Source organism: Nicotiana attenuata, chromosome 11, assembly GCF_001879085.1.
Source record: "Nicotiana attenuata strain UT chromosome 11, NIATTr2, whole genome shotgun sequence".
NCBI lineage: Eukaryota > Viridiplantae > Streptophyta > Magnoliopsida > Solanales > Solanaceae > Nicotiana > Nicotiana attenuata.
The window spans coordinates 47027150-47035436 of record NC_031999.1 but is presented as its reverse complement, the minus strand read 5'-3'; the positions used below and the strand labels follow the sequence as shown (position 1 = coordinate 47035436).

Genomic DNA, 8287 nt, shown 5'->3' with positions numbered 1-8287 from the left:
ACCTTGTCTCAGATATCTTCATTCCTAATCTTATCTCTCCTGGTATGTCCATACATCTATCTCAGCATCCTCATTTTTGCTACTTTCATCTTTTGGACATGAGTATTCTAAACAGGAAAACACTCCCCCATATACAAGACAGTCGATCTAACCACCATTCTGTAAAACTAACCTTAAGTCTTGGTGGCACTTTCTTATCACACATAACCCCAGAAGCGAGCCTTTATTTCATCCACCCAACTCCAACCCGTAGTGTGACATCATCGTCTATCTCTCTATTACTTGAAATTATAAACTAGAGCTTATTAAAGCTCCCTTTCTTGGGGATGGCTTGTGAATCCAGCCTCACTTCCACGTCTCAAAGAAATAACCCTAGTTTTATATTTCCACCTTACTATAATATCGTTTACACTCTCTATCTTTCTCACAGACTATTTCCTCACACCCCGTCTGTGATACTTTACACTTTTTTTGCTCTTAATGTTTGGAAATGAACAAAATGAAACATTATTTGGTCTCCAAGATCAAAATTAAAGCACAAGAGAAAAGCCCAAAAATCCTCCAACACAAACTTCTTTCATTTCCCCCAAGAATGAAATCCAAGTCTTTGGCCAATAGGCTCAATCCTATTTTATTCACATGCCTATATTATATGGAATGTACCCTACAAATATTCTCATCCAGCCCCATTCACCTGAAGGAGGTCGTACCTGTTTCTAGTTTGAGTGTTTGCCGACAAGTTCTTTGTACAACTCAAATTTATTTCTTGGTACCATCTTGGACGGCATATCTAAAGGATTCTCACTTGTAAGGATCTTCTTAAACCTGCATAGATCCGTCCTCTATCTTTTCTCAAATCCAGTGATAACGTATGTTGATATGCTTATTTCTTACATGGTACATGACCTTCTTGCTCAAATCGATTGCACTTTGACTGTCACACTAGACGACATCCTCCTTCTAATGAAATCCAAGATCTTGAAAGAATCGCTTCAACCATATCATCTCTTTGACAACTTCAATAGCAGCAATATACTTTGCTTAAGTTATATAGAGTGCGAAATAATTCTGCATTTTCGACTATCATGGTATAGCTCCCCCTAAAAATATGAATAGGTATCAATATAGATTTTTGTTATCAAGATCACCAGCCATATAAGCATCTGTGTAACCCTTCAAGGTTGGGTTAGATCCTCCAAAATTCAAGCAGGCTACCGTATTACCTCTCAGCTACCTGCGTATCGACTTGACTGCTTCTCGATGTTCTTTTTCAAAATTTTCAAGGAACTTTCTAACAACACCAACTGCATGAGCAATAACAAATCTAAAGCATACCATTGCATACATTAGGCTTTCAACCGCTGAAGAATAAGGAACTCTGGCCGTGCTCTCTTTATCTTGCTTTGTTGTAAGGTACATCTTCTTGCTCTTTTATAGATGACTAGCAAGAAGTGAACTAATAGACTTAACACTCTTCATGTTGAAGCATTCTAGTACACATTTAATGTACATCTCCTGCTATGGCGACAACTTTCTGCTTGTTTGTTCCCAATAATCTTCATCCCTAAAATTTGTTGTGCTAGGCCCAAGTCTTTCATGTCAAATGATTTAGACAAATCTCTTTTAAACTTGCAATCAACTCTTTGTTGTATCCTACAATCAATATGTCATCCATATACAACAATAAAATAATAAAGTTTTTGTCAAAAAATCCTTTGAAGTATACACATGGATTTGAAAAGGTCTTTGTGTACGTTTGACTTTTTATGAATGAGTCATACTTCATGTACCACTGCTTTTGTGCCTGCTTCAATCCATAGGGATTCTTATTCAATTTGCACATCAATCTATTTTTTTAGCTACTTCAAATCCTTCTGGATGCTCCATATAAATCTCATCTTCCAAGTCTCCACGAAGAAATATAGTTTTCACAGCCAACTGCTCCACATCAAGATCTAGGCTAGTTGCTAAGCTCAAAAGTAGAAGTTATTTTGATAATTTTATTTTTCTTAAAATCAATACATCTCTTCTACTTAAAACCTTTTACCATGAATCGAGTTTTGTACCTGACCAGCTTGTCGTTTCCATCTTTCTTGAGTTTAAAGACTCACTTGCACTTGAGCAATTCATTACCATTTAGAAGTTCGACCAGCTTGTACGTCCCATTTTCCTGTAGAGATTCCTTCTCTTCTTGCATGACTTTCATTTATTGGTCCTATTTTGGATGGGATAACACCTCCTTAAGAATTATTGACTCCTCTTCATCACAAATAAGGATATACTCTGAGGAAGGGTACTTGGATGACTGTACCTTTTGCCTTTCTAATCTCCTCAAAGGTTTAGATTGTTATTTTCTTCCTGAGTAAGGTATTCCACTTGCTCGACATAATTATTAAGTTTCTTGCCTTGCTCAAAGTCTCATCAGGTTCCTCGCCCTGCTTGAAAACCTCGTCGTTCGTACTTTCTGTACTTGTGGGATCGTCAGAAATTGAAGGAATGGTAATAATGTTACAGACTATACCATTCTCTTTCTTGACCTTCTCTGATAGATCATCAGCACTTCTAACTTTATATTCTCAAAAGATTATATCTCTATTTTTGATGACCTTCTTTTTTATCAGATCTCAGAATCTATACCCAAACTCTTTATCTCCATATCCAATGAACATTCAGGGAACAAATTTACCATCCAACTTTGTTATCTACTCTTTTGGTACATATGCAAAAGCTTTGCAACCGAACGCCTTAAAATGCGAGTAGGACACCTCCTTGTTGGTCTAAACTCTCTCTAGGATCAAACTTCAATGGAACTTAGGGACTACGATTGATCAGGTAAACGGGCTATCTGTACTATATCACCCTAGAATAACTTAGATAATTCAGCCATTTGAGCATGCTTCTCACCTTCTCAACAATAGTGCGATTCATCCTCTCAGCTACTATTATGTTGTGGGTTTCCAGAAACTGTCTTTTCATGTCTGGTCCTATGGCTCGAAAATACTCCTTAAATTCCCTTGAAGTGTACTCACCTTATCAATACGGAGACGCTTTAGATTTTGAGTTGTAACGATCCGACTAGTCGTTTTGAGTATTTTGGCCTCGTTGACCCTATTTAATGCCTTGCTTATATGTATTTGTGATTACATGAATTGCCGTTTTGGTTGTTTGGTTTTGGAAGGCTTTAGAGTGAATTGTGAAACTTAGTCCCAAGGTTGGAAGCTTAAGTTCTAAGAGTTGACCGAAGTTTGACTTTGTGTAGACGACTCCGGAATAGAGTTTTGATGGTTTCGATAGCTTTGTATGCTGATTTTGGACATAGGTGTATGTCAGTATGTGGATTTGGAGGTCCTTAGGCTCACATGGTTTTTTTGGCGAAAGTTTAAAAGTTGAAGGTTTGGAAGGTTAATAGGTTTCATCGGGAGTTGTCTTTGATTGTATAGGGTTCATATTTTGGTTCCAGGAGTTGAAACAGGTCTATTGTATTATTTGGGATTTGCACGCAAAATTTGAGGTCACTACGAGTTCTTTAGGCTTGTTCGGCATAAGTTTTGAATTTGGAAAGTTCATTAGTTTCCTTAGGCTTGAATTGAGGTACGATTTGTGTTTTTGATATTGTTTGGTGTGATTTTAGGCTTCAAGTATGTCCATATTATGTTTTAGGATTGGTTGGAATGATGGGACAGGGTCCTGGAGGCCCCGGGGTTGTTTCGGATTGAGTTTGGACCATTTTTGGATTTGTTGGCATTGCTGAAGACTGTGAGCTTCTAGTGTTTTTGCGTCTTCAGGGGGCTTGGCCGCAGATGCGTTGCTGCAAGTGCGGCCATTTGAGCGCAGGTGCGAAGGAGGAGGCTGGCATAGAAAGTCCGGATAAGTGGACCATGGTGCAAAGGTGCGCATGCGCAGGTGCGTAGGTTTTTCCGGAGAAGCGGCTTGGGGCTCGTAAAAGCAGCTAGTCGGGAAGTTAGTCATTTTCGCATATGCGATGGTTTTTCTGCTGTTGCGGCATCGCAGGTACGACTATGTAGACTTCAAGTGCGGTTTTGTTGGGTAGTTTTATATTAGAAGGGTTTTTTTTTTCCTCCCACATTTGGAGTTGTGGAGCTCGGCTAAGAATGACTTTGGAGTGCTTTTCTTCACAATTGAAGGGGTAAGTGATCTTCACTCACTTTTGATGTTAGATATTGATTGCCCATAGATTATTATACCTAATTTATGAAAATTTAAGGTGAAATTTGGGGATTTTTTTCTATGATTTTTGATAGTGAGAGTTAGTGATTTGAGGGTCGATTTCAGGTTGGAATGTGTGTTAAGAATTTATGAGTTTGGTCGGGTTCCGGGGTGCATGTTGGGGGTTGAATTTTTGAGTTGACCTTTTAATTAAAGATTGAATCTTTATTATTCAGAATCGTTTCCTATGACTTTTATTTATTATATTAAATTATGTTGGCTAGATTCGAGCCGTATGGAGGTTGATTTACACGGGAAAGGACTTTTTTGAGTATTGATTTGGTTCATTTTAGGTAAGTATCTTGCCTAACCTTGTGTGGGGGAAATACCTCTTAGGTTCTAATCCTAATTGTTGATTTCTATGATGTGATAAGAGATGTGTACATGATGTGACGAGCGTGTATACAGGTACTATGTGTGGTTTTGACCAGAATAGACTGTAGGCTATTAATATGCCTTAATTTGATAATGAACTTTATATGAAACTTGTGATATCACTTTATGACTATTTGATCATGATCATTTCTTTCACTTAGCCATAGTCATGCTTTGTTTATTGAACCCCTCTCCACATCTGTGATTATTTGTTATGTCGTCGTGCACGGTTGTTGAAAGTTGTGAACTTATACTTTGAGGAAAATTTGGTACCATTGTTGTGATATTGTGACACTTGGCATTATTATTTTTCTGGTACCTGGCACTGGTAGACATACTGAGCGGATTGATTGGGGTGTCAGCCTGAGGTTTTTTGATGTGTGATTGTGTCTATTGTTGTGCGCGTGGGGTGAAATAAGGGTCGCATTATCTGGGATTGCCCACATGGCAAAAGAAGGGTGGCTATATGTGCATTGGCAAAATAAGAGTGGCATACCATTGATATATGCACATGCGGCATAATAAGGGTGGCATTTTGATGATGTTATGTAATATTTCGGGTCTTGGTGTTGTGATTATGTTGAGACGGTGTTAATATTCTATTCTCATAATTGAATCTGAAAGCTTACATTTTGCATTTACTTGAGTTAATGGCCGTCTTTTACATTTTGTCACATGCCTTACCTCTATTTGATGTTTCTTGATCAAAGATGGGTTTTACTACGCTGAGTTGTTACTACATGTTCTAAAGGGATTACAATTATTGTTTTCAATTATATTTCAATTATCAGTATTCTTTGATATATTCATTGCACGGGTTATTGTCTAGTGAGTATCAAATGACTTGAAACTCGACACTACTCCACCGAGGTTAGTCTTGATACTTAGTGGGTACCGATTGTGGTGCACTCATACTACGCTTCTGCATATTTTTTTTTACCGATCTAGGTACTTCAGATCGAGCTGAGCAATAGTGAGGTTTTTGGTACACCGGAGAGTTTAAGGTATCCCTGCATGATCCGACCGCAGACTTAGGAGTCACCATCTTGTTTCATTTATATTGTTTATGTATTTTAAACAGTACTGAATTAAGAGATATTCCCTTGTATTCAAAAAGAGCTCGTGACTATGTATTCTTGTTAGGTCTAGGTGCTTTTCTTCTAGTATTCAAGGCTCTTTATTTTGGGGGCGTATATGATACCTGGGCTCCGGGAGGGGGAGATGTAAGAAAAATTACCAACTTGACCCTTAGCCCGAGTATCATATTTGGTTATTTACTAAAATCCCCTTTTGGAGGGGAAGGATGGATTGTTAGTGTGGACGATTTAGAAGATATAATCGGAGGACATGTATGGTTAGGTTCCATTTGTATACTTGGTGGAATCTGGCATATCTTAACCAAACCCTTCGCATGGGCTCGACGCGCACTTGTATGGTCTGGAGAGGCTTACTTATCTTATAGTTTAGGGGCTTTAGTCGTTTTGGTTTCATTGCTTGTTGTTTTGTCTGGTTCAATAATACCGCTTATCCTAGTGAATTTTACGGACCTACTGGACCAGAAGCTTCTCAAGCTCAAGCATTTACTTTTCTAGTTTAGAGTACCAACGTCTTGGGGAACGTGGGATCCGCTCAAGGNTCTATTCTCATAATTGAATCTGAAAGCTTACATTTTGCATTTACTTGAGTTAATGGCCGTCTTTTACATTTTGTCACATGCCTTACCTCTATTTGATGTTTCTTGATCAAAGATGGGTTTTACTACGCTGAGTTGTTACTACATGTTCTAAAGGGATTACAATTATTGTTTTCAATTATATTTCAATTATCAGTATTCTTTGATATATTCATTGCACGGGTTATTGTCTAGTGAGTATCAAATGACTTGAAACTCGACACTACTCCACCGAGGTTAGTCTTGATACTTAGTGGGTACCGATTGTGGTGCACTCATACTACGCTTCTGCATATTTTTTTTTACCGATCTAGGTACTTCAGATCGAGCTGAGCAATAGTGAGGTTTTTGGTACACCGGAGAGTTTAAGGTATCCCTGCATGATCCGACCGCAGACTTAGGAGTCACCATCTTGTTTCATTTATATTGTTTATGTATTTTAAACAGTACTGAATTAAGAGATATTCCCTTGTATTCAAAAAGAGCTCGTGACTATGTATTACCTGGATTTGGGGAGTTTTGTTGAGTATTGCCGTTGTGACCTGTATTACTCTTTTTTCGCATTTATATTAAACTCCGTTACGTTATATCATGTTTTACTATTTTAAATAGATGTTAAGGGTTAGGCTTACCTAGTTTTAGAAACTAGGTGCCATCACGGCTCCTATGGAGGATTTTGGGTCGTGATAAGTTGGCATCAGAGCTCTAGGTTCTACGAGTCACGAGAAATTTTAGTAGATTCATGCGGATTGGTATGGAGACGTCTGTACTTATCTCCGAGAGGCTACGAGACTATTAGAAAATTTCACTTCTTTCATTCCTTTTCATGTGGATTTATTGATTTCGGAGCTTGAGCTTTTGTATTTCTATTCTCTCAAAGATGGTGAGCACACGCACTACCAGATCAGATGAGTAGACACCCGCGCCCCCTTGTAGAGCCGTAAAAAAGGCCGGGTCCGAGGCAGAGGTAGAGGCAGAGGAGGGGCACGTACTATAGATAGAGCATCTGCTAGAGAAGCAGCGGAGGAGCCACCAGTATCTCCGGTTGGGGAGCAGGTACCTAAGATGCTTGTTGCTACCCCTGGACTCCAAGAGACTCTCGCACATTTCCTGAGCATGTTTGGTACCTTGTCTTAGGCGGGATTGATCCCAGTTGCACCAACTACTTCTTAGGTTGGGGGAAGAGCTCATACTCCCGCCGCCCATACTCTAGAGTAGCGGGTCCATGTTGATCAGGCTTTGGGTATTATGCCGGCATAGCCCGTGATTGCGGTTTAGCTTGAGGTCAGACCAGCAGCGTCATATGAGGAGTATAAGAGGTTAGAGAGGTTCAAGAAGTATGATCCTCCTAATTTCGGTGGCGCAACTTATGAGGATGCACATGGTTTTCTGGATCAGTGTCACTGTATTCTGCTCACCATGGGCATAGTTGAGGTGAGTAAGGTTGACCGTACAACTTTTCAGCTAGCGGGTCGGCATATAGATGGTGGTAGGCGTATGAGGAAAGTAGGGCGCTATTGCAGTGCTAGTCACTTGGGCTTAGTTTTTTGATCTATTTCTAAGGGAGTTTGTTTCACAGACCCTCAGGTATGCGTTGCGCACAGAGTTCAAGCAGCTGCATTAGGGGACTTTGACCGTGTCTGAGTATGCCATGAGGTTTAGTTAGCTATCTCTTCATGCACCTTCTTTAGTTTTCACAATCAGAGAGAGTCCATAAATTTATTGAGGGACTCAGCATAGTCTCAGATTTAGGATGGCATTGGAAGTGGAGACTGATACTCCATTCCAACAGGTTGTGGAGTTTGCTAGGAGGTTAGAGCATATCCGAGGCCAGGAGAGGAAGGATAGGGAGGCTAAGAGGCCTCATGGTTCTGGAGGATTAAGGGGCTCCTACTCTTAGGGTAAGATCTGTCATGGTAGAGGCTTTATCAATCGACCAGTTTAATCTGCACTTTAGGTTTTTCGTGATACACTAGCTAGTCAAGGACTTTAGGGTACTCATGTGGGCCAGCC

General features: G+C 39.6%; 1 pseudogene; it reads left to right on the top strand.

Annotated features, from left to right (window-relative positions):
* On the top strand, window positions 3675-6286 carry LOC109234857 (annotated as a pseudogene).